The sequence below is a fragment of the Macrotis lagotis genome, chromosome 6, assembly GCF_037893015.1.
Source record: "Macrotis lagotis isolate mMagLag1 chromosome 6, bilby.v1.9.chrom.fasta, whole genome shotgun sequence".
Taxonomy (NCBI): Eukaryota; Metazoa; Chordata; class Mammalia; order Peramelemorphia; family Peramelidae; genus Macrotis; species Macrotis lagotis.
Genome location: NC_133663.1, coordinates 221,191,866 through 221,219,100, shown reverse-complemented (window position 1 = coordinate 221,219,100; position 27,235 = coordinate 221,191,866). Strand labels below are relative to the sequence as shown.

The 27,235-nt window shown below is 36.6% G+C and overlaps 1 long non-coding RNA gene across 1 annotated transcript; it reads right to left on the bottom strand.

The window, feature by feature from the left end:
- Positions 1-10,570: 10,570 nt before the first annotated feature.
- On the bottom strand, positions 10,571-19,620 carry LOC141492038 (uncharacterized). Its single transcript, XR_012469837.1, has 4 exons — positions 19,561-19,620; positions 17,876-17,951; positions 11,029-11,091; positions 10,571-10,682 (listed from the first exon to the last, which is right to left on the bottom strand). It is a non-coding gene; the product is annotated as an uncharacterized LOC141492038 (long non-coding RNA).
- Between the last annotated feature and the right edge of the window lie 7,615 nt (positions 19,621-27,235).

The following is a 27,235-nucleotide window of genomic DNA, read 5'->3' as shown; positions in this document are numbered from 1 at the left end:
ATAGACAGCTTTTTCAAGGGATCTTACGATTAAGGGGAGAACAGTGTATATAAGATGACAGCTCGCAGGGAGGTTGGCATCAGAAGAGGCTTTAAAAATCAATGAGAAAGACTTGGGCATGACTATAAACACCAGGAAAAGAGAGTTAATGAATAGAAAATGAGAGAATGGAGATAAACCTTGGGACAATCTAGTGGAGAAGATAGGATGGGATGAAAAATATATGTAAAAGAGTTAATCTTGAAAGGGAGATTGGCTCCCTTGTCATTTGACATTAGAGAGAAAGAGGAGATGTTGAATAAGATGTCTAGATGATGTGAGACAAGAATGAGGGGGCAAAGCGTAGTTCTTTGGGAAGTGACTCTTTTTTTGGGTCTTCAAAGTATGAAATGAAGTCTTCAACTAAAAAATGTGGTGGGAACAAGTGCAATGGGAAACTTGAGAAGAGCTGAGAAAGTTTGTATAGTCACTGTTGAATAAATTAGAAAAAAAAATCAATTTAAGAAAAAGTTCAGGGTGGGTTAGGCAAGAGTCATGATGATGGGGAAAGGAGGAAACTTTCCTGAGGTTTTCCAAGTTCACGCAATGCCCCAAACAAATTATGGAATGGCAGATCCCATAAAAGATTGGAATGAAACAATTTTGTTATAGGCCAACACAACTTAGGTTAGCAGCAAAAATCTGCTATACTAGGTGTGTGTGTGAATTGTAGTCCACCAGCAGACTTTGGCAGCTGAATTGGCAGCTGCCAAAGCTCTTGGCCCACTGATTAAGGAAGGGGTCAGACAAAGGGGCAGAAGTAGATTATAGGGGCCCCTTGCTGGTACTACGTGCAGGACTCTTATGCATTGTCCATATGTAGATCCCAATCACAGTCCCAGTAGCACTAACACATCAGTGTTTGCAGTTTTAGGGGATGGGGGTCCCTGGTCACAATTTTAAAGAAAAAAAGAATGTTTGTGTTCATTCTTAGACCAATACACAAGCCAGGCGAACATTAAATAGCTGAACTAAATCCTACTACCTTGGAAGATCTATAAACTTACAGACCTCCAGAACTAGCTCTGATAATAGCTGCTCAAAAACCCAAAGCTTGGAATAATGTTCCCTTTACCACAGGAGCAGACATCAATTTTAACATAGAGGGATTAAAAAGTTCAGAATTAGGTAGGGAAAATGAGTTTTAAAAAAAAGGAGCCTGGGCTTTGGTCCAAGATGGCAGAGAGAAGACAGGCACAGTTCTAAAGTCTCCTGATCTCTTCCCTGTCTATCACATGAAACAAACCTCTTAAAAGAAATCTGACCTACAAAACCCTGAAAGAAGAGCCAAGAGAAAGAACATCTACCTTGAGATTTGTCTCCAGCAGGAGCTGTGGCTGAATTCGGCTGGTGAGTCTGGGCCCAGAGGGAGGATCAGCCCCGATTAACCAGACTAGCAGCTGAATTGGAACTGGGAGTCTGAGGGCCCGAGAGCAGGACCTGTTGGATCAGAGGTAGGGCTGGATCATGGGGGTGTGAGTCTGCGGGGGAGCAGAGGCACTGGTGTTGGAGCTGTCCCCCTGGAGATCCTGGACAGGGCTCGGGGGAGAATTCTGGAGCAGGGGAGTGGGGGACACCATCTCTGGGCTCCTCTGGTCTGAGTCCCATTACAACTCAGACTTCTCCCCTAATAAACAAATGCAAACTACTTCTGCCTCAGGCCCAGGTGTGTGAGCAGAAGAACCAGCCCAGCTGAGCAATGACCTCACCCCAGGGTAAAGCCCACCATTGATTGAAGGCAAAAGAATTCAATACCTCCAATTCCTCCCTTCAAGGAAAGGGAGAGGGCCTCAACCAAGGTCATAGACACTCCAGAGAAAGCAACCAGCACCTCCTACTGGCCAGCCAGAGAAACTGCACTCAGTGAGTAAAGCCTTTAGCTATCCCAAGTCCCTGTGAACCAGCCCCTCCCCAGCTCAGATCTTAGCAAAATGAAGAAGGGTCAGCGGAAAGATGGATCCATAGAAAAATTCTTGGAAGGGAAAGACACTAACTCAGAGAGACCTGGAACCTCTGAGGAGAATACAATCTGGTCTTCAGCACAGAAACACTTCCTTGAAGAAATAAGAATTTAAAAATCAACTAGAAAATTTGGGGGAGACAATTAACACCTTGCAACAAGAAAACAAATCTCTCAGATCTTCAAATGGGCAAATGCAAAAAGAAATTAATTCTCTCAAAACCTCAATTGGTCAAATGGAAAGCTCTTTCAAAAGTAGAATTGACCAATTAGAAAAGGAGTTGCAAAAGGTTAACAAAGAAAACTCCTCCCCCCAAAAAAGAATGGAGTCTACAGAAACTAATCACTCCATGAGACAGCAAGTGTCAGTTAAGCAAAATCAAAAAATAGAAAAAATAAAAGCAAATGTAAAATACCTCAACAAAACCACTGACCTCGAGAATAGATCGAGGAGGGGAAACCCGAAAATTATAGGACTTCCTGAAAACATTGAAGAGAAAAAAAATCCTAGACTTAATATTACAGGATCTAATGACGGAAAACTGCCCTGATATCATGGAATCGGAGGGCAAAGTAGTAATTGAAAGAGTACATTGATCCCCACCAGAAAAAGATCCTAAAATGAAAACACCAAGGAATGTTGGGGCCAAATTCCAGAACTATCAGATAAAAGAGAAAATCCTGCAAGCAGCCAGAAAGAAGCAATTTAAATATCAAGGAGCCACAGTAAGGATCACACAGGACCTGGCTGCATCAACTTTAAGGGATCGAAGGGCCTGGAATGAGTTATTTCGAAGAGCACGGGAGCTTGGAATGCAGCCAAGAATCTACTTTCCTGCAAAGGTGAGCCTTCTCTTCCAGGGAAAAAAGATGGACATTTAACAAAATGGAAGAATTCCAAAAATTTCTGATGAAAAGACCACAGCTAAACAGAAAATTTGGGCATCAAACAGGAGGTTCAAGAGACACATGAAAAGGTAAAAAAAGGGGGGGGGTGGTAAAAGAAAAAAAAAATGCAATCCAGTAAGTTGAAACTGGCTATGGTAGTAAAAAAAAGATTCTCATAAACCTTGAGAAATGTAACTCTACACCTAGCCAGAAATGATGGACATTCATGACCTATCCATGAGACTACTATCTAATGGGATGTAACTGGCTTTAACCCCACTTGGAAGAAAGACTGTAATAACTCTCAGGAATTTTGACTGTATTCAATAGAATATACAGAAATAAAAGGGACAGACATGTAGAATTTTCTATGACTTAGAATGATCTAAAAAAACACTACTGCCCTAAAACGGGGGACAGGAAAGAGGTGGGAGGAGGGAAGGGATTGAATGGGGTAAATCTCATTACACTAAGAGGTACAAAAAACATATGGTAATAGTGGGGAAGAAGGGAGCAGAGGAGAAACACCCAAATCTTCTTCTCATCAGACTTGGCTTAAAGTCAACCTACACATACTCAGTTAACTTATAAAACATCTAACCTTTCAAGTATTAAAAGGGGAAAAGGGGAGGGGGGACAGAGAAAGGGAAGGTGAGTGGGGGAAATAAGGGGAAATAACAAAAGGCAGGGAAGGGAAAAGGGAAAAGGGAAAAAGGGAAAGGGGAAAGAAAGGGGAGGGTGTGATATAGGAGGGCAAACACTGAAGGGGGTGGTTTCCAGAAACAAAAGACTGGGGAATATGGAAAAAATGGGGAAAGGGGGAAAATACAAACAGAGGGAAGATAGCATGGAGGGCAATAAAGAATTAGTAATAATAACCTTGAATGTGAATGGGATGAACTCTCCCTTAAAACATAAGCAAATAGTAGAGTGGATTACAAACCAGAATCCTACAATATGCTGCTTACAAAAAACTCATTTGGGGCAGAGAGATACATATAGAGTAAAGGTAAAAGGTTGCAGCAAAATATATTTTGCTTCAGCTGAAGTAAAAAAAAAGCAGGGGTAGCAATCCTTATCTCAGACAAAGCAGAAACAAAAATAGATAGCATTAAAAGAGATAAGGAAGGAAACTTTATCCTCCTAAAAGGTATCATAGACAATAAAGTCATTTCAATATTGAATATATATGCACCCAGTGGGACAGCATCCAATTTCTGAGAGGAGAAGCTGAAAGAATTACAGGAAGACACAGACAGCAAATCTCTACTAGTGCGAGACCTCAACCTCCCGCTATCAGATCTAGATAAATCGAATCATAAAACAAACAAGAAAGAAATTAGGGAGGTGAATAGATTGTTAGAAAAATTAAATATGGCAGACCTATGGAGGAAACTGAATGGGGATATTAAGGAATATACCTTTTTCTCTGCAGTACATGGAACTTATACAAAAATTGACCATGTGCTAGGACATAAAAACCTAATGATCAACTGCAGAAAGGCAGAAATAGTGAATACATCTTTCTCAGATCACAATGCAATAAAAGTCATATGCAATACTGGGCCAGTGAGATATAGACCCAGAACAAATTGGAAACTGAATAACCTCATTTTAAAAAATGAGTGGACCAAAAAACAAATTATAGAAAGAATTAATCATTTTATCCTAGATAATGATAATAATGAAACAATATACCAAAACCTATGGGATTCATTCAAAGCAACTCTCAGGGGATATATTATAGCTCTAAATGCTTATATGAATAAATTGGAGAAAGAGCAAATCAATGAACTAAACATACAACTAAAAAATTAGAGAAAGAACAAATCAAAAATCCCCAATTAAGTACCAAATTAGAAATTCTAAAAATTAGAGGAGAAATTAATAAAATCGAAAGCAAAAAACTATTGAATTAATAAATAAAACCAAAAGTTGGTATTATGAAAAAACCAATAAAATTGATAAACTTCTGGTCAATTTGATTAAAAAAAAGAAAGAAGAAAACCAAATTGCTAGTATCAAAAATGAAAAAGGTGAACTCACCCCCAATGAGGAGGAAATTAAAGTAATAATTCGAAATTATTTTGCCCAACTCTTTGCCAATAAATTTGATAATCTAAGTGAAATGGATGAATATTTACAAAAATATAAGTTGCCCAGTTTAAATGAAGAAGAGATTAAATACCTAAAGAACCTTATCTCAGAAAAAGAAATTCAACAAGCCATTACTGAACTCCCTAAAAAAAATCTCCAGGGCCTGATGGATTGGCAAGTGAATTCTCCCAAACTTTTAAAGAACAATTGGTTCCAATCCTATATAAACTCTTTGGAAAAATAGGGAAAGATTGAACTCTGCCTAACTCTTTCTATGAAACCAATATGGTACTGTTACCTAAACCAGGAAGAGTTAAAACAGAGAAAGAAAATCATAGACCTATCTCCGTGATGAATATAGATGCAAAAATCCTAAATAAAATCTTGGCAAAATGATTACAAGTCATCACTTTGATAATACAATATGATCAAGTAGGATTTATTCCAGGAATGCAGGGTTGGTTCAATATTAGGAAAACTGTTAGTATACTCAATTATATCAACAACAATGTAACCAAGATCAAAAGAAATGTAGTAAATTGGGAAAGGATCTTTACAACTAATGCTTCTGACAAAGGACTCATTTCTAAAATATACAGAGAACTGAGTCATATTTTTAAAACAAAAAGCCATGTCCCAATTGACAAATGGTCAAAGGATATGCAAAGGCAACTTACAGATGAGGAGATCAAAGTAATCCATAGCCATATGAAAAAATGCTCTAAATTATTTTTAGAGAAATGCAAATTAAAGCTTCCCTGAGGTACCACCTCACACCTCTCAGATTGGCCAATATGACCAGCAAGGATAATGATCATTGTTGGAAGGGATGTGGGAAATTTGGGACACTATTACACTGTTGGTGGAGCTGTGAACTCATCCAATCCTTCTGGAGAGCTCTTTGGAACTATGCCCAAAGAGCAACCAAAATGTACATACCTTTTGACCCAGCAATACCACTACTGGGTCTATACCCTGAAGAGATGAGGAAAAAGGATAAAAACATTACTTGTACAAAAATATTTATAGCAGCCCTGTTTGTGGTGGCAAAGAATTGGAAATCCAGTAAATGTCCTTCAATTGGGGAATGGCTTAGCAAACTGTGGTACATGTACGTCATGGAACACTATTGTTCTATTGGAAACCAATAGGGATGGGATTTCAGGGAAACCTGGAGGGATGTGCATGAACTGATGCTGAGTGAAATGAGCAGGACCAGAAAAACACTGTACACCCTAATAGCAACATGGGAGTGATGTTCCAGCTTGAAGGACTTCCTCATTCCATCATTGCAACAATCAGGAACAATTTTGTGCTGTCTGCAAAGGAGAGTGGCATCTGTATCCAGATAAGGAGCTGTGGAGTTAATTTAGAAAAAAAACAGTTTATTGTCTGATCTTGTTACTTCTTAGACTTCCCTTTAAGGATATGATTTCTCTCTCATCACACCAAATGTGGATAAAGGTACAGCATGGAAACAAAGTAAAGACTGACAGAGTGCATTCTGTGGGGGGGGGGAGGGGGGAGGGAAGCAAGATTGGGGGAAAAATGTAAAACTCAATTAATATCTTTAATAAAAATAAATTTAAATTAAAATACAAGACCCTGCTCCTAGAAAGTTTCTTTGATGATAAGGAAGATCTGAACATAAGCTCAGAAGACAATAAAGACAAACTGCTACATCCAAAGTATGAATTGATCTCAGGTCCAGAAAGAATTCCTGGAAGAGCACAATAAAGAATTTTAAAATCAAATAAAAGAGAGGAAAAACTTAGAAAAGACAGTGATAAAGGAGACACAAAACATTGGAGAAAAACACCTTGAAAAATAAATAGATCAAATGGTAAAAGAGGCACAAAAATCTACTGCAAAAGAACTAGCATTACAGCAGAGAATCACTATCCAGCAAAGATTTCCAAGCATTCCTGATCAAAAAGACCATAGACGGATAGAAAATTTGACTTTCAAATTTAAGACTCAAATGAGGCATGAAAAAGTAAAAGAGGGGCTAAGTGGTGCAGTGGATAGAGCACCCACCCTGGAGTCAGGAAGACCTAAGTTCAAATCCAGCCTCACACACTAAATAATTATCTAGTTGTGTGACTTTGGGCAAGTCACTTAACCCCACAGCTTTTCAAAAAAGAAAAAACAAAAATAAACAGGAAGGAGAAATAAGGGATTCAAAAAGGTTAAACTGTTCTCATTTCCTACATGAGAAGATATTTGTAACTCAGAAGAACTTTATTATATTTTTTGTGGCAGTTGGAGTTTACATAGAGGACATTTGTATGATTTGAATATGTTGAGATGCTATCTAAAAAAATCAAAAGTACTGGATGGAAAGGAGATGTAGAATGGTATATATAATCTCGCAAAATGGAAATGCTGAACAAATATATAGCTGAACAAAATCCTACCACCTTGAAAGTTATTTGAAAGTTATTCCTATCACAGTGGGAAGGAGCAATTTAATATTTGAAATGGCTCAAAAAGGGAATAACATATATACTCAATTGAATTTTAGAAATATATCTTACTCTACAAAAAAAAGAGAAAGGGAAAGGGATAAAAGAAAAGGGGAGGCAGGGAGAGTATTCACAGAAGGGAAAGCGGATTGGGGAGGTGGAAGACAGAATCAAAACCTTTGAAGACAAGATGAAAAGAAAGACAGGAGGATAAATGGGGGAGATATAGGATGGAGGAAAATACATAGCAACTTTTTTTGTGGAAAAAAATTTACAACAAAGTTTCTCTGATACAGGCCTCATTTCTGAAACATTTATAGAGAACTGAATTTTATAAAAATAAGAGCCATTTTCTAATTGATAAATGAGCAAAGCATATGGACAGCTAAATTTTCAGACAAAAAAACTCAAAATGATCCAAAGTCTTAGGAAAATATGCTCTAAATCAGTATTGATTAGAAAAATGCAAATTACAGCCCCTCTGAGATAGAACCTTACACCTATTAGATCGACTGATATAACTAAAAAGGGAAATGTTAAATGTGGGAATGGAAGTGTGAAAATTGAGACACTGATGCACTGTTGTGGAGTTGTGAACTGATCCAAACATTCTAGAAAGCAACCTGGAAGTATGCCCAAATTACTATAAAATTCTGCATACCCTTTGGCCCAGCTACTGTATCCCAAATGGATAAACAACAAAAAAGATGATGGCCCTATTTGAACACAAATATTGACAGTAGTTCTTTTTTGTAGTGGCAAGGAATTGTAAATTGAGGGGATGCCTATCCTTAAGTACAATAAGTTTCTCAAAACTATAATCCCGGTAAAAAGATTGAGTAGCCTTCAATCTCAGTCACCTTGCCACTTAATAAGAAATTAAGAATTCTAGATATCTCTCCCATGTTAATTAAACTAAGGAAAACAATAATCAGGAATACTGGGAGACTTGTTCTGTCAGTAAGAGACAAGAAGATTACATAGTATTGTACAAAGAAAATAATTTTTGAAGAGCACTTTTGGGCAGTTATAATGTGAAACTGTCATTGTCAGGCCAGAGATGAGATTAATGATTTTCCCCATTTTCCCTATTTTCCCTATTCTCTGTTTTGCTTAGTAATTGAAGTTCCTTTGCCTTCCAGAATATTATATTCCAAGTTTAAAGAACCCTTAATAAAGATGCTGCTAAATCCTGTATAATCCTAACTGTAAGTCCCATGATATTTGAATTGTTTTTCTGGAATTTGGCTACAATATCCCTTGAAGTTTTTTTCCCATTTGGATCTCTTTCAGGAGAGGATATCAGAGCAATTCAAATTGTTTTGATATTTTTTGGTATTTATTTCACCATGCTTCTGACCATTTCCTTGATTTTCTTACATCACTCTCATCTCTCTTCCCAATTTCCCAACCACCCTTAATTACTTTTAAAAATCTTTGTTGAGCTTTTCCATAGCCTGAGACAAATTTCTTTATTCCTTGCAGGCTTTGGATATAGAAGTTTTGACTATTTCATCTTCCAAGTATGTGTTTTGATCCTCCATGTTGACCAAAGTAATTATCTATGGTCAGATTCTTTTTCTCCTGCTGTTTACTCATTTCCCCAGCCTATGACCTGGTTTTAATGTACAACCCAAACTTTTGAGTGTTTTTGAGACAACCCTCCCCAGGGACCTCAACTCCTTCAAGATCTTATGATAAACTCTAAATGCTCTCCAGGCCTGTGCTTGGATGATCATAGCATTCCCCCTTCTGGCCTGGGTCTGTGAGGAGGGCCTCAGACTCCAATCATGATCTGAGTATGAACAAAGAAACAGAATCCTGTTCCAGTGATAGTGGAGAGACCTTGACATTCTCCCCCTATCTCCTTACCATCTGTGGGCTGAGAACTATGGAAGCAGGTACTGGTTGGCTCATTTGGGGTGGCTCCACAGGTGGTCTTCCAGTTTATGGAGAGAGTTGCCCTGGCCCATGCTCCATGTTCACTCTGGTGTGGCAGTTTTTTTGCTGACCTCCCAAGTTGCCCTTGGTTGAGAGGTCTGGAGACTGCACCCAATGCCAAGAACCCTGGTGCCCCTAGGGTCACAGGCCACCACAGGCTGTACCTGTAAGGATGGAGCTCATTCACTCGGGCACAGCCCTGGCTCCCCTATGGCTCCTTCCAACCCAGTTTAACAAAGCCTTCCTGTCGATCTTCCAAATTATCTTGTGCTTTAAAATTGTTTCAAAATTGTTTCATTCAGTCTTTCTGTGGGTTCTTCTACTCTAGAATTTGGTCATCATTTTAAGGTTCTTGTGGAGCCTCTGAGGGAGTCCCATCTCTGATACTATCTCCATTCTCATGTTTGCCCTCATCTTCTCTTTTCTGGACTATGACAACATCCTATTGGTTAGGCTGTGCTGAGTCTCTTTTTTTTTCAGAACTTAAGTCCTTTTCCTGAAAACCCAGGGCTGACCCAAGTCATTTCTCTGCCCCTCCCCATACTCTTAATTGTTCCCTTAAAGCCTTTTATACCCTAATAGTCCTTTCCTACTTTTCTAGTCTTCTTACGTGGGTCTCCTCCACTTTCCTCAAACAAGAGTTTCAATATTTTTTAGAATTTTCTCAACTCTTCCCCAAGCCAGTAAAGCTTTACCTTTTCATCTCTACTTCCTCTTACATAAGAATAATTCCACCTTCTACAGGATGTCTTTTTTTTTTAGGTTTTTTTTTTTTGCAAGGCAAATGGGGTTAAATGGCTTGCCCAAGGCCACATAGCTAGGTAATTATTAAGTGTCTGAGACCAGATTTGAACCCAGGTATTCCTGACTCCAGGGCCAGTGCTTTATCCACTGCACCACCTAGCCGCCCCATACAGGATGTCTTAATGAGAGTTCCTTCTTTCATGTAAGCTTGTTTTTCCTGGCTCTTGCCACAGTGTGTTACCAATAAGACTGTGAGTTGTATGTCAAATGTAGGTGCTTAAAAAAGTTCACTGAGTGCTTATCATCGACTAAGTACTAGGAACAAGAAAACACATGCATAAACATTCTAACAAAATCATGACAACAATTTATTTGCTATGATAATACATATAATTAATTCTTAATAAGAAAACAGATATAGTTGAATCTTCATGAATCTTCATAACAAACCTTAAATTATTTTCTGATCATTTTACTTCTTGCATTTTCCCCATTTGGGAAAACAGAATAAAATACTGCAATATGAGGGTTCTTTATCTGATACATCTCTGATTCAATGGGGAAAAAAAGAAAAATTAACTATTACCATGATGTAAGTATAATTAAAATAAAATAAGTCACAAATATAAGAAATTTTATTAATGTGAAGCAAGACATATGTTAGAGTGTATATATGTGGAGGTTTAGGGCTCATCATGAAAAACATTTGTGTAGGTGAGCTTAGTTGTAAATTGAGGTACTTGAAACTGGTAGAATTCTGCTACTCCTATCAACGTTTCACTCACAGATTGGATGTGGATTAAAGATGAATGAACTTTTTTCTATCAGTCAAACCCATGAAATAGTTTGTGAATGCAAAAAATGATAACATATCATGAAGAAAGATGAAAATACCTTTCAGCAACTGGTTTTTCTTTATGTACTTTTTTCCATTTTCTAAATAGCCATGAGAAACACCTGAAATTCAAGGTGAGGAAAATGTTTATTTTCACATTTTCATTCATGCAGTTTTTTAGAATGCTGTTCTAGTTTTATATAATCAAATTATGTATAGACATTATATAAGAGCTGTATTAGCCTTAATAAAAATAAGATCTAGTGTGTGTTTATGCCTGTGTTTGTATATGTGTATTAGTATATGTGTATTCAGACTGTGATTACCTCTGCATGTTAATGAATGTGTCTGTGAATGGCAATCATTTTTTACCTCGGTATTTATCAATATTTCCTAGGTACATTTTCAGCATTTTCATTTCTTATTTTTCCTTCAGATGACCAAGAGGGCTTCTCCCTTGAAAAACTTGTGTTATAGCACCCTTATCTAGTCCAGTACTAGCTTTATTCCTGATGAGGGAAGTGAGGTCTGTTTAAATGACTTAACTAACATTACATTCATAGTGATAATGGGTAGAATTAGAGTTTAGATTGAAGTACAATATCAATATTTGGGCAATCCTTGTGTAGGAGGTGGCCTTGGCACCTTTATGAGCCCCAAGAAATTCCTCAGAAATATAACTTTGGCTAGGAGCCTTTGGGTCTGAAAATAATCTGACAGGATCCAAATGCTTGACTTTGGGGATCACAGATATACCATAAATTTGGATAAGATTCATAAAGCACCCTTGTTAGCCTAATTATCTTGCTGTATCTGTAAAATTCCTGCTTCATCACAGGAGTGCCTCCCCTTCCCCAGATGTGGCTGGAACCCTAAGATAGTACATATCATTACCTCAAACCTGTGGAAAGCCCATGAATATGTGACTCCCTCCATCTCAGGAAACATGTTCAGATATAATACAAAGACCCTGACCCTTTCCCAGTCTGTCTAGTCCCCCGTTTATACTGAACCATATGTTTACATATGTTTGTAGTAGTATGACAAGAAAGTCATACTAACTGCTGTCTTTGCTTCTGTATCCTGCTTGCTCTCAGTACTGCCTCCCCTTAAAACACTATAAAAACCCTATCCTCTGAACACTCAGGTACTGTCTTACTTGGGTACTCTTCATCCCCAGGCAGTCCTTGGGAAATTAAAGCTCTCCAAATTTATCAAATTTTGGTCTCCATCTCACTCTTTGGGTTCAGCATTTGGAGGCCCCAGAGAGATCTTGGTGTTTTGTGTCACCCCAGAAGAACACTGGAGCCTCAAGTTTAGGTTCAAATGCACTGTCTTTCCCTTTCTTAGGGGAGTCATCCCCTGATGATGTTCCAGGATCCCAGGACTAGATAGACATACTCTTAGTATGAACCTCTCCTTGTTTGCAATCCCCTATTCTGCCTAAATGGAGATCCTGTTACACCTCTGGAAGTAAGCTTGTTCTGGTTCTGGGTCTAGACATTTGGTTGCAGGGCAATTTTATATCAGACATGATGTCTGGGTCCCCTCTTTTGGATGTTCCTTGTGGTAGCAAGGATGACATATTTGGTAGGCCTTTGTCAGATGCAACACTGAAATCTCCCCTCACGGCCTTCCTGAAATGTCAGGAATTTGTCATTAGCCTGTATTTGTTGATATGTGTTGAGATTGTCAGTTTGGAAACTTCTGTTGCGATTGTGTAATCTGTGCTTGTGCCTCATCTGTCTTTATGTGTTTAGATTGTCTATTTACTTGTGTGTTTTGGCTCTTCTATTGATTTATTAAATGGGGAGAAAAGTTCCCTTAAACATTTCCTTGGGTTGCCTCATTTAAATTGCTGCTCTTTGTTATTTCAGGCACCTAGATTTTTTAGACATCTAAAGCCTTCACTGGCTCACCCCTTGAGCCTGCCTTCTGCCTGCAATACGATGGGTAATATGATCCTCCTCACCCCTGCAGTGTCTCTTGGGCACTTCCAAGAGTGATTTTTAAAAAAAATGTGATTTACAAAGGAATGGATTTTGGTGTTAAATTGACTGAGGCCAAACTACTCACTCTGTTATTCTACCATAATGAGAAGTGCCCCCACCCCGTATTCCTTGTTCATGTTCCCTTCTCTTCCCCATTCTCTGTGATTCTGTGCTGCCAGAGTGTTTCCCCCTCCCTCCCCCTTTCAGGAAAGAGAGTTACTTCAGGAAGAATCAGGAGAGTTAAAAGGGACCTTATTTTCAAGTTAAAGAAACAGGAAAGTGATAGCAAATATTACCAAATATGTTAAGAAATCATAGAAAGAAATGCTATTTTAATTTGAAAATAGGGAAAATAAATTTCAGAAAGACAAGAGAGTCAGATTAATCCTAAAGTGTGTAATGTGGTTTTCAAGATATGCCAATATAGGGGAAACTAAATAGTTAATCTTTTTTTCCAGAATGATATGGCATCATTAGAGCTTCAGGATTTTATTAATATAGATTCATATTTGTTAGTTATTACAGAAAATTATGGTACACGTAAGGATTTAAAAAATAGAAGATCACCCCCCCCCGGAAAGAATCTAGGACAGTCTCTCTATAAAAGTTATTCTGTTTACTCTATTTGAAGAAAGGGAGCAGGAAATATTCTAATTAGGCTAAGAGATTTTTGAATGACTTCCTTCTCCAGTATTTTAGCAGTTATAATCAAGAAATGTTAAATATTAAAACCTTAGAATGGAAAAGGTACTGTGAAAAGTGGAATCATATCTGTGGTTTATATAACTGTATAAGCTATGTGATTCTAGTTCAGAATAGTATGAATTAAAGTCAAGAAAAACTAATGAAAAGGAATGGTGGAACAATATATTCAGGGAAACTGTGAGCTGTAGATAGTCTAAGTCAGAGGTTTGGAAAGAAGTTGAAAGAAAATTCAGACATGGAGAAAATCAGGGTTTTAGAAACATTTGTTAAGTATTGAAATTGGTAAAAAAGCATGTAGACAGATGGTTTGAGCAGGTTTGACTTGGCAAAGGATGGATTTTGGTTAATTTGAAAAATGGTTTACAAATCATTGTAAGAAAAGAAGAAAGTATAGAGTTATCAGTCTATAGGGTTATATGTGTTTATATGAGGTTTAGGTGACTTACAAAGTGCATTAAATTGGTTATTTGCAATGTTTGGAAATGAATTGATTGGAAAAGTAAATAAACCCCATAAAGTGAAAAGTTATAAAGGCAATTGCTAGGTAAATGTTAATTTTATGTTACTATCAATCCTATAATGTGCTAATCTAAAGATATATGTAAATTGAATTAAGGGGTTTGTAAAAAATATGTTTGAATTTGGATTCTGATGTTTTATGGCCCCTCCAGAGTCATGAGAGTCAGGACAGACTTATGAGTTAGCTTTAGAATAAAATAACTAAACAGAGGGAAGCTAATACACTGATTGGAATGTATTTCATGTATTTGGGAAAAATCTGGAGTGAGTGAGTAATGATAAACAGTAAAGGTAACAATTAGTACATATTATTTTGATATCTCAAATTGTGGGGAATCTCCAATTCCCAGAACATAGGATATTCTAATATTAAGAAATGTGGGTCAGTGAGTATAAAGCTCTTATAAGTGAGAGCGCTGAGAAGTTAGAGTTGTACTGATAAAGATAAAAAGAATTTACAAACTTTTTAGGCTTTTGAAAAGAAATGATTTAAGGATAATTTGAATATGACTTTTGGAATTTAAGAGAAGAATAAAGAAAAACCTGTCATCTTAAGAAGGGATTTTTCAGCAACAATTAGTCTTAAGAATTCTTTGACTTTTAAACTTTTAGGGAGTAAAGAAAACATACACGTAATTGAAATACGCTGTGAACAATTAGTAAACTTTGTATAAGAACAATTTAAGCTATACTTTTTGAAACTTTAAAATTGTTTTATAATTACAAATTATGAATGAATTGAAGTTTCATCTATCACATTTGTAAAGATGTGTTATGAGAATAAAAACTAGAGAATACCTTTCCAATGGCTTATAGTTCTCGAGGTCTTTTGGCCCAGAAAATTTGTGAAAGGCTTTGTTTTTCACCTCATGTTTGTGAAAGGGAATACTGATATGTGAGATCAATGTAGCTTATTTATTATCTGCTAAAAAGAGGAAATTATACATATAGATATAACCCTGTCATGGGTAATAAGTGTACACTGGGCTTTTGAAATTATTGTGTAAAACTAACATTGGTAGAGGATCTTATTTTCTTTGAAATACAAATGTATTTGGAGGAAGAAATAAAATAAGCTTACAAAGCAAAAATTCAAAGGAAGTTTGCATGTAAAAGATAATTATAAGGTTAACTTTAAGAGAGCCTGTTGTTTTATGTTACTTTAAGAGAATGACATGTTAGCATGTCATGTTTCATATAGGTTAAGAATTTAATGTTTACATCATATCTTAAATGCAAGATAACCTTTCCAATGATATTGAATAAATATAAGGGGCTTTGGAAAATGATTAGGAAATTTAAAATTATGTAACCCTAATTATTTGACTTTATAAGTAAGACTGAAGGGTGTTGTCAAACATGTGATCTGCTTTTGGAAATATGAACTATTTTACTGTAAGGATGTCAAAGCTGGAATTAATGATTGTTAATGAGGGAAATTATCAAAGCATGACCTTCTGGGCTCCCTGAAATTTTAAATGATGTGTTGGAACTTGTTCTAGATCTCTAGGTCCAGGTATAACTGTAATAATGGAAAGATTCTTTTGTGAAATCTAGTTCATAATGTGTTACACTTATAACTGTTTTGTTAAATTTAGAGATTTCTGCCCCTGAATTCCCAATCCCTATCCCCCCACCCCTGTCACCAGGTCCTGTCTGTTCCCCCTTGGAAGATTCCATCGCTAGATCAAAAGCAGGGAATACAAGAGCAAGGAAGGTAATGAAGATTCCTAGAAGGAAAAATCCTGTTCTGTCTCCCCTTCCCCCTGAACCAGATTACTCCCCCCTTGGAAGATTGCTTCACTGAATAAAAAGGGGAGAAGAAGGCAGCAGCAGGAGGATGGTGGAGAATTGGCAGAAAAATTCTTATCTTAAAAACAATAGAGAGAGAGAGACAGTAAGAACCCCTGCATGAAAACGCCTGCAACAAGTTTTGCTTATCTTTTAGTTTTGTTGACACCTTTTCAGAATGGGTAGAAGCTAATGAAACAGCCTTGGAAGTAGTTTAAAAAATTCTAAATGAGCCCCTCCCCAATTTGATCTCCTGCTAGGAATCAGGTCATTCAATGGCCCTGCCTTTACAGCTAAAATCTCTCAAGAAATACTCGATATTAGGAGAACGTGAGAGCTTTTTGAATGTTTAGAAAGTATTTAATGTATTCTGATGACAGTGACACTCAGAGTAGATATATGTGATATATGTGATATATGTGTAAGGAAGGGAGCTGGTTGATTGTGACCCTCCCAATCTAAATTGTGAAGTGGATGCACTTGGAGATCTAATTAGGTAAAAAAACTATTTTAGATTATGGGAGTTTTAATCAATTTTCTTTTTATATCCAATACCAGGACAGTTAGCAAAAGGAAATGCTACTGGGTAAATGTCATGTTCTTGAAGCCAAGGGAGACAAGATATTAGGTGAATGGGATGTGCAGTCAAAGGGGTGACTTCTCAGTATGGCCTGAGCTTGGAACCTTTTGAATTGATTTCCCCAGAATGACATTTGGATAATGTCTCACTTGGAAGAATAAATCTGGCCTAAAACATTTGACTACCCACATGATCACTGCCTGGACACTGATATTCAGTACGTATAAGAGAATTTTCCTTTAATGTCCTGGATCTTTATGGTTACTAAGCAAAACTTAAAAAGAAGTTTTAGGTTAATTGGATCTAATAGCCATACTATATCTATAGGTTAGGTGTGTGGCTCTGACACCTGCTAACAGCTACATGTTAAGATAGGAATTAAATTTCTTTAATTTTTAGAAGGGGTATTTAGGTAAGAAGAATTGGAAATTCTTAGGACAAGTACAGTTTTAAGGCCTAGCCTAAGTAAAGGAACGTGAGTCAGATGAGTATATCAGGAAAAAGAAAATCAATGGTTATTTGGAAATATTTTGAAAAATTTCATTTTAGTTAAGGATATTTGAGTCATTATTGTAATAAGAGCAAAGGCCAGGTTTGTTTTATTTTAAACCATATTCTGGGTACTCTAAACTAAGATGATTGTTGAATGTATGTTACAAGATCGAGACAGTATGACAATTCTCATTGTGAGTTTGCTCATATAGTAAAATACTAATGAAGGTTTATTTTGTTAAAGTGAAGTGTGTGCATCAATATGGCAATAAGGCAAAATGTAATTGTAATAAGCTCCAAAATCTCATTGTCTCATGAAGAAAACATGTGTTTTGATCTGAGTAAAATGTTAAGCAGATTCTTTACCAGAAGACAAAGTCTCAATTAGGCACTTTAACTGGAGAGGACTTTTTGGAACAGATTCAGAAAATGCAGAAGGACATCTGATGTCTCCAGGAGAGAAGACAAGAGAGGCAAGACACTGGACCAGTTAGTTATTCCCTACCATTTCTCACCTATGTATACATTGTGTAGTTGTGACACCCCTACTTATGCTCTTCTACTTAAGAAAAGGAGGAGGAGAGACAGGGTGCAGATGTTCTCCATTGAAAGAAAAGGAGGGAGACTTTTGGGTGGTATGTTTATACCCTGTCTAAGAAGAGTCTTATCTTTGATTTATCTGGACTGTTGATCATTTTGGTTCCCATGAGAATGACACGACACACACACTGAAACAAAAGTTTCTATGGTCACAACAAAGAACCAGGTTGAAATGGAAAATTGTTTTGTTCAGTAGAATAATTTTGTTGTTATGCACAAAGATCTTACCGGCAGGAAAAAGACATGCTTCTCTTTTTACTGGTTTTCCCTTGTATGGCATCATTTTTTTCATTATTTATTATCTCTAAGGGTAAGAATAACAATGTGAGTGAAACACTAAAACTCCCCACATAGTACTTTTTTTAGGCTTTTGCAAGGCAAATGGGGTCAAGTGGCTTGCCCAAGGCCACACAGCTAGGTAATTATTAAGTGTTTGAGACCGGATTTGAACCCAGGTTCTCCTGACTCCAGGGCGGGTGCTTTATCCACTGCACCACCTTGCTGCCCCCACATAGTATTTTTAAAGAGACAGCTTACCACACGGGCTGGCTTTCACTTATGAGATAATGTGAGTGAACTCTAACCTAGAGCCTTTCTTCCAATACTAAGCAGCAGGGATGGACATCAAGACTGCCTTTGGCCTCTCTTCAGTGTTACCTGAACACCAACAAAGCATGGTTTCAGCAAAACAAACATTAATTGGCTAGCAAAAGTGAGCAGAACCCCATACCATGAAGGTATCAGAAAGAGGCTCAGCATAAGCCCCCTGAAAAATGTCAGGAAGGGAGGTGCACGACTTGGACTCAGGTTGTTGCTTATTTACTAGTAGTGACTCAAGAAGACCCAGGCTCAGCTACCTGGGTAGTTAATCCCTTAAGGAGAACCTTGTCACTTCACAATCACCAAACATGAATGCAGTTAAGTGAGAGCCCCCAGAATGGGATCCAAGTTTCACCACCGTCTTTATGTAAAACTTATCATCTATCTCATAACTGGCGGAGAAGTTTGGGCCATTTCATAGATCAACAATTGTGGATTGCAAATGATATTAACATAAATTCCCCCAAAATAAAAATTTTTCTTCCTGAGATCCAAGTACAGTAAGTACTATAATGAGTGCTAGGAATATCTAGGTTCAAATCCAGCCTCAGACATTTAACTAGCTGTATGACCAGGGACAAGTCACTTGGCTTCTCTCAACTTCTTTCCACACCTACAAAACCAGGGTAAGAATAGGATCACATCAGAGTTAGTGTGCTAATGGAGGAAAATAACTTGTGTAAAGTTCTTGGCAAACCTTAAAGCTCTATATTAGTGTTAGCTCTGATTATTAACCAAGATTTTTACAGTTTCTCTTTACTTCCACAACAATTTTCATGATTAATATGACAATTCTAAATCATTCCCAAAATAAAAGAGGTTAAACACCCAAATTTAGTTATCATTTCATAACTCAGAACTTTCTTCCCATTATGAATTAAAATCAATTAGGCAAGTATTTATAATTCAGTTTTCCAATCAAATGATGAATTAATTTGATTACATATCTGCAAAATTCTACTTAATGATTATCAAAGGGGACCTTAGGTATCAAAAATGGTACACTTGGTAAATTGGTAAATTGGCATCTGCGAATAACCAAACCCATGGCAAAGCTCCAACTGTTGTTGTAACAGCGACTCTTGTGGAGTCCTTTGAAAGTGTCCAAAGCATGGATTGTCCTTATTTATTTATTCTTCCTAACTTGGTAATTAGCAATTATTTGGCATTACTCTTTTTACAAGGAGAATTCCTCAAAGAATATCTTTTTCATGTCTAGCTTATGCTGTAAGTGATGAATGTTATAGCACTTAATTTGGTTTAAATCCCCATTTTCCTCCAATGACTATATAGAATGAAATCTAGAAACTCACCACTCGTAATAGACACTGAGTCTTCATTAACTTCTGGTATTGGGGTTAATGTGACATTCCTAGAGTAGTAAAAAAAAAATAAATTGGGAAAGGAATCTACTAAATCATTCTTTCCAAGACAGTTGTTGGAAGATAAATTCAATTGATAGTGACTGTGGAAAATGATATATCTATAAAAAAATTTTTATTTTCTGAACCTATGTCTAACCTGCCATGAGAGTTGTTCTTTCATTGGAGATTTCAGTCTTTTGTCAGTATTGACAAAACTTCTAATTTTAAAAATATTAAAAGGAGTTGCTAGTGAAGAGATAGCCTAAAATTGTTGCTTAATATTGAAAAGGGACAAAAGAATTTTAAAGATTGTTTCAGATTTTCATTACTAGTCTGTTATATTGTGAGAAAGTGCTTTTTTTTAACAATAGAAATTGGCAACATGGTGGTATTACCTTAGAGCTGCACTGGAGGTAACAAGGAAAGAGAACAGGAAGGCTGTCCCTCTCACTGAACTGCTAGAAAAACTGAAGTTCAGCTGAATGAAGTTACCACCATTTTCCTAGGGTGTCAGTATCCCTTTCTCAGTCAGGAAGTGTAGCCTTCATGCTTTGCTATCACTCATATATTTACCTCCTGCCTGAACACTCAAAAGTTCAATTTGACTCCTCTAAGCACCTAACAAAATAATATGTTGAAAAGAAGCCAATTTACCATAGGAGTGGGAGATTTCTTATCTGGGAGTTTTTAGTTATTGCAATCCTACTTTTCACCTCAGGCAACTGTCTCAGACCTATCCCTAAGCCCTATTTCCCTGCCAAGGCAATCTCTTCAAAAATAGTATTTTATTCTTTTGAATTATATGTAGATATAATTTTTACCATTCATTGTGATAAGATTTTGAATTCCAAATATTTGTTTCACCCTCCCCTTTTACTATAATGATAAGTAATTTGATCGAGGTTTTATATATGCAATCATATAATGTCATGGTACTTAGAGATGGGAAAGAAGAAATTGATCAGAAGCAGAAAAACACAAACACATACATACACAAACACACATAACACACATATACACATGCACACATATATACAAACATACATATACACATAACAGATTCACACATGCATACATACATATACACACACACACACATACACACACACACACACACACACACACACACACACACACACACACACCTCACAGTGAAAATGTAGGCTTTGATCTGTATTCAGAGACCATAAATTCCATAACTGGATGTGGATAATAGTATCTGTGACCTGCTTATTTTGAAAGTCTTTCCAGGTTTTTCTGAAATCTGCCTCTCATTTCTTATTCCTTACCTTCAAATAACACAATTTGATCAGCCATTCTTTAATGGAAGGTCATGCCTTCAATTTCTAATTATTTCATGCTCATCCCTAACAAAATCCTGTCTGGCAATGAGAGAGATTGGAAAGCACTATCATATGGCTGATAAAATGCACGACTTTCATTTTGAAGACCGTCCTACACCTCCAGTGAATTTCATATTGGTTTCTTGAGCTGACCTAAATGGAATAATCTATGGATTGGTGAATTCATAGTGAAACACTGGTCAGAATTCTAGGACCTGTCTAGGTCCTCTCCTAGGACCATAAGCCACTCCTTTCTCCTGCCTTGAATAAAGAAAATGCCACAGGTTGTCTCACTGATCCCTTCCTTAAACTTGGTTCTGTACACTTTTGCTAGCCTACTAGTTCTACTACCTAACTTGTTGCCACATTAAAGATATTATAGCATGGCAGTTCCATCCAAAAATCTTATTTAAGTCTTTATACCGAAACTTTTTGGTTATTTACATTAATCTCATCTGCAGTGATGAGAGAGAATGAGTCTCTCAATTGTCCAGCTATAGGTAGGACAGCAAGAGAAAAGAGAGAGAGAGAGAGAGAGAGAGAGAGAGAGAGAGAGAGAGAGAGAGAGAGAGAGAGAGAGAGAGAGAGAGAGAGAGAGAGAGAGAGAGATGGAAACAGAGACATGTAAATACAGTGAATGATTGCCAGAAAATATTTTATTATATTTTTTTTTAGTTTTTAGTTTTTGCAAGGCAATGGGGATAAGCGGCTTGGCTGAGGCCACACAACTAGATAGTTATTAAGTGTCTGAGTCCAGAGTTGAACTCAGGTCCTCCTGACTCTAAGGCCGGTACTCTATCCACTGTGCCACCTAGCCGCCCCACCAGATAATATTACCATAAATATTTTGCATCTAATTTGTAGTTGAGAAAATACAGAGATCTTTTACTCCTACTAATTATTTGATATTTTAAGAACTGAGCACCAGAGAAATTAAATGATCAAACCCATTTATGACTATCATATCATTTGTCTAATTTGTTTAAGGTGGAATCTCATTCATCACTCTTAGAGCAAAGTATGTAATGCAACAAGTGATTTAAATAAGGAATGAAAATCAATTAATAGAGACATAATTATTTCCAAAGAAAAAATCCTATAATAATAGTAGAACTTCCTTTCATTGATTTCTTCTTCAGAGAAAAATTCACTATGCTTAAAACATTCTAAAGGCATTTATGGATTTGTGTCTATGCCTACCTACCTATCCCTCCCTTTTTTTAAAAAAAAGATTTCTCTACTTGGCTAAAGCATGTCTTTTCCCTAAGAAGTCTGCAAAGGTAAGCCTGGGATTTTTCAACAGACCATAATGTTATCAGCCATAGTAAGGCAGGGAAAGATTTAGAGGATAAGGCTAGGGATATTACAGCAATGTTTCATTTGGCCCAAGTTAGGTGTGTCCAAATACATTGTCTCAGATGTAGAAGTAGAAAATTGATACTTTCTTTGAAGTATCAAGGGAATCATAGGCGGCTAAGTGGCGCAGTGGATGTAGCACCGGCCCTGGGGTCAGGAGGACCTGAATTCAAATTCTGCCTCAGATACTTAATAATTACCTAGCTGTGTGGCCTCAGGCAAGCCGCTTAAACCCATTGCCTTGCCAAAAAAATACTAAAAAGAGTTCGCAACATGTTTTTGTTTCCCCACATTAGTGCAAATAAAAAGTTCACAACTCAAGAGAGTGGTTTGTTGTTATTGAAGCAAGTCAACCAAATCTGAAGATGGATGCTTGCTAAGATAAATCTACTTAAATTATGCTGATCCTGACTACAAAGCTTATTCTAATTTAGTGATTTGCAAAAGTGGAAGGATACCAATTGAGTCTGTAAACTCTTCCTTTGGCTTTTTAGCCAGAGTGATGAATCCTCTGGACCTTTCATCTATAAATATAAAGAGTATTCAATGTTTAGACACAAGGCATTAAACAGTATAAAGTTTTTGCTTTATCTGACACTATAGAGCTTGAAAATTGATTGAGTCAGCAAAATTACTATGATTGGCCAGTAGAGAACATGGACTTTTCTTCCACTTATGAAGTCATAGATTTTGCCATCCTTAAGCACTAGCATCCAGTTCTTGCCTCCCACCAAAATTTATCAATTCATATGAGTAATGTCAGTTACATAAAAACCCCTCATATAAAAAATGATGTGAATTCTAAAACTTTTCAATGCAATTGCCACACCAAATAATGAGCAATTTCATAAAAAGATAAAATACGTAGATTGCCAGGGGTGCCAAGTAATCCAAAATGAAAAAGGACTCATCATTTGCCCCAAGGATAGCTATTATTTTAGTTGTTTAAACCTGCAAATAGTTATTTTCTTATGTGATATACAAAAGTATGTTATTGTGCTAAATATTCTACATGTTTCTAGCTCTTCCATTTCCTTGTCCAAATCCTGTTCAGAAGAGGAACTGAGGAAACAAGGCTTAAGTGACTTGGCCAGTGTCACACTGGTAACAGTAATCCAGTTTTCGGGGTCAGCAATTTATCTACTGTATACTGTACCACCTGTTCACAAAAAAAGTATAGTCATTACTATTCCATCTTCTACCTAGAGAGGAAAGTTCAGGATATATCATTTATGACAAAGAAGAAATGAAAGGAAGATTTTACTGCTGGTAGTTTGGGTCAGTTGGATTATATAGAGAAAGACATCTTGGTTGCCTAGTACATAGTGTGTTGGCTCTAAAGTGAGTAAGGCTTATTGTCCTGAATTCTAATCTTCCTCAGACACTTAATAGCTGTGCTAACATAGCCAGGTCCCTTGGCCCCTTTTTTTCAGGGTTATTCCACATCTATAAAATAGGGGAGAGCACAGTATCATAACAGTTGTTTGGTAACTTAATAAGGTGACTCCTATAAAGCTCGTAGCAAACTGTACACTGTCTATCAAGCTTAGCTACGATTATTGTCAGAGGTTTTACAACCCTTCTTAAAATCACTTCAGGAAACATGTATAAGACATAGACTTTGATTGGATGACTAAGGCCATAATATGTAGTCTGATGATGCTGTAAAAAACATTATCTTTCAGTTAGGTTTTATCATAGATAATTTAAAGCACTAAAATACCAAGCAAAAAGTAAAATTGGTAGCTTTGCTGAAGATGATTTTTGCCACTACAACTTAGCAAACTCCCCTGTTTTTGTAGTATTCTTTTTACAAAGGGAATTCCTCAATGATATCATTCTCTAGCTGCTATTGGTAAATAATCTAAGAAGCTAAAACAAAATGAGCAAGAACAAAAAGAAAGTCATCTTACCATTCATATCTCGAGAATTCTCTTCTCTCTCTAATAATGACCATAAACTGGTGGTCCTAGAAGAGTGAGTAAAAAATTTTGAAGTGAAATTCTAATTTTAAAATGATAAATAACTTTGCATAAGACCTTAACATAGATCATTCTTTCCATTTAGACAGGCCCTGGAAGAGGAATTGAATTGCAAAACTATTTTGACTTTCTGAACAGGTTTCTCACCTGCCATGAGTGTTGTCATTTTCTTCAAACTAGGAATTTTGAAGGAATTCCAGGAAATATGTCAGAGAGAAGCTAATAACTTCCTTGAGCCCTTCATAGCTTCCCAGAGAAACAACTTTAAATCAAAGCTCTCATCAGATTCTGGAGTGACAGAACCCAGAAAAGAGTGACACATTATCTCAATTATATTTGAGAAGGACTTCAAGGAAAGATCAGCACCCAGTATAGGGAGCAGTGACAAGATCAGAAAGGTTCTAGCTATAGAATGCAGCAGCCTCTCAAGCATAGAAAAAATCAGTAGCTGAGGCTCGTAGACCCAGTTTCACCAGGCTATAGCACTTCAGGTCAAACGTGAGACTTCCAGTCTCAGCATAGAAAGCAAATCACATGTCTCCGAAGCCCAACCCAGCCAGTAGGACTATGCTGGGCTACTCTAAGACACAGGGTAAGCTGCTAGCCTGAGGTCCCAATCCCAAAAATCCATGAGCAGGCCAGTGAATCTCTGTATGAAAAGCTTTTGACAGTGTCCCTCTGGACAAGGAATAGAGTTCAATTTGAAAGCCATAAACTAGTCTTAACCATGAGTAATAGATAGAAAAGAACCCATGACCATAATAGACAACTATTATTGCAATAAGGTAGATCAAAACAACTCTACAGAAGAGAACAGTGGAAAAAAGGCCTAGAAGTGAAATTCCACAGGGGAATATGAATTATTCTCACACTCCAAAAGTCCTCTTGGAAAAGTTCGTAAAGAACTTTAAAGAGCAAGTAGAAATATTGGGAAAAAAAATTATGCAACACAGGGGAGTCAACAATGGTGGGATGTGAATAAATAAACAACCAGTTCACAGAAGGACAACTTCAGGTTAGTTAATCATTTCTGCTGAACTGGAGCCAACTGACAGAATCCCACCACTGTGGAGAAAACCAATTACAAGTGGCAATTTAACAACTGGTTCACTGAATTCAAGGTAGAATTAGTTTTCAGTTCTGCCAAATCATTGTGAATTGGCTGAATCCCACCACTGGAGTAGACAGAGTAGGAAAGAAAGCTTTTTAGTGAAGAATTCAACTCCTTCAAATATAAATTTGGATAAATAAATGATGAAAGTAACTCTTTAAACAATAGAATTGTCCAAATGGAGAAAAATGTACACTGAAGACAAGTCCTTGAAAAAAAAATGGAATTGACCAAATGGAAAAGGAAATACAAAATCTAACTGAAGAAAATAATTCCTGAAAAAGGACAACTGGGTACTTGCAAGATAATGGCTCTCTGATACATCAAGAAGCATTCAAACAGAGTTAAAAAAAAAAAGAAAGGAAGAAAGAATGAAAGAAAGAAATAGATGAAAATGTAAAATAATTGAACGGGAAAATAGGTCAAGGAGAGATAATTTAAGAACTATGGGACTAGTAAGCAGAAAGCAAGGAGTCTGAATAACATCTTTCAAGAAATGAACAAGGAGGGGTGGCTAGGTGGTGCAGTGGATAGAGCACCAGCCCTGGAGTCAGGAGTACCTGAATTCAAACCCAGCCTCAAACACTTAATAATTACCTAGCTGTGTGGCTTCTGGCAAGCCACTTAAACTCATTGCCTTGCAAAAAACCTTTAAAAAAAAGAAATGAACAAGGAAAATTTTCCTGATATCATAAAACAAAAGAGTAAAAGCATAATTGAAAAGAATTGCCAATCACCACCTAATAGTGATCCTAAAGTGAAATCTCCAAAAATATGGTACCAAAATTCCAGAATTATAGGTCAAAGAAAAAATAATGCAAGAAATCATAAAGAAATAATTTCAATTCCAAGGAGTCACGGTCACGATTTTGGAGGACTTGACAGCTTCAATATTAAATCTTACAAATAAAAAATCTGTTGTAGGTTAATCAAGTAATCAATGCAAGTGGGGGGAAGAAAAGAAGGATGAGGTGTGGAAGAGGCCTCATTCCTTGAGACCCAGTGAACTGAACCATTCTCAATACCATATCAAATATAGAATAGAAAAGGAAAAGGAATCTTTCTTTCTTTCACCATGCTTATTATATATTTTATATAATATATATATATAAATGTTTTTATGCTTTTCTCAGTTTAGCAATCTAGGGAAAGCAAACTCAGAGTGAAGTTGACTTTGAAGAAATACAAAAGCATTTATTGAATATGAACATATTATGGCAAACTTGATAGTATTTTTGTTGAGTATGATAAATTGTGAATAATTATTGAAGTGAACAAAAGAATATCCTTAAATATTGTGAATTTCATAAGTTTCTATTTCCCTAAAACATTTGTTTAGTGATATCTGTACTAATACCTTGCAGATAGAGATCTATTGCCAAATCATTCTTGACTTTTGTCCTCAATCAGGAATAAGACTAAACCCTACTAGTCTCATAAGGTTTTCTTACCAAGAGACACTCTAGTTACTATAGCTACAGTTTTCATATATTTTCAACAAATGTACCATAAAGTGCAGACAATTATACCCTAAAATGAGAGTGAGTGATTGTTAAATTGAGTGTAAATAGGCCTTTTAATGACAGTCATGCATAGATGATCTGATTCACTTCCAACTTAGCATCAGTAGCCATTCAGATTTTAATTATGACTTGTTTAATGTCACTTGGAAAGGTAATTTATAAGACATAATATGATGGACATAATTTTTCATTTACACTTTGTTCACTTTTAGAAAGGATCTATTCACTGTGTCTCAGTTCTCACTCCAAATCTAATTCTAATGACATTATAGGTAAAATTCGAAACTCACCTTTTAATGCTACAGCCCT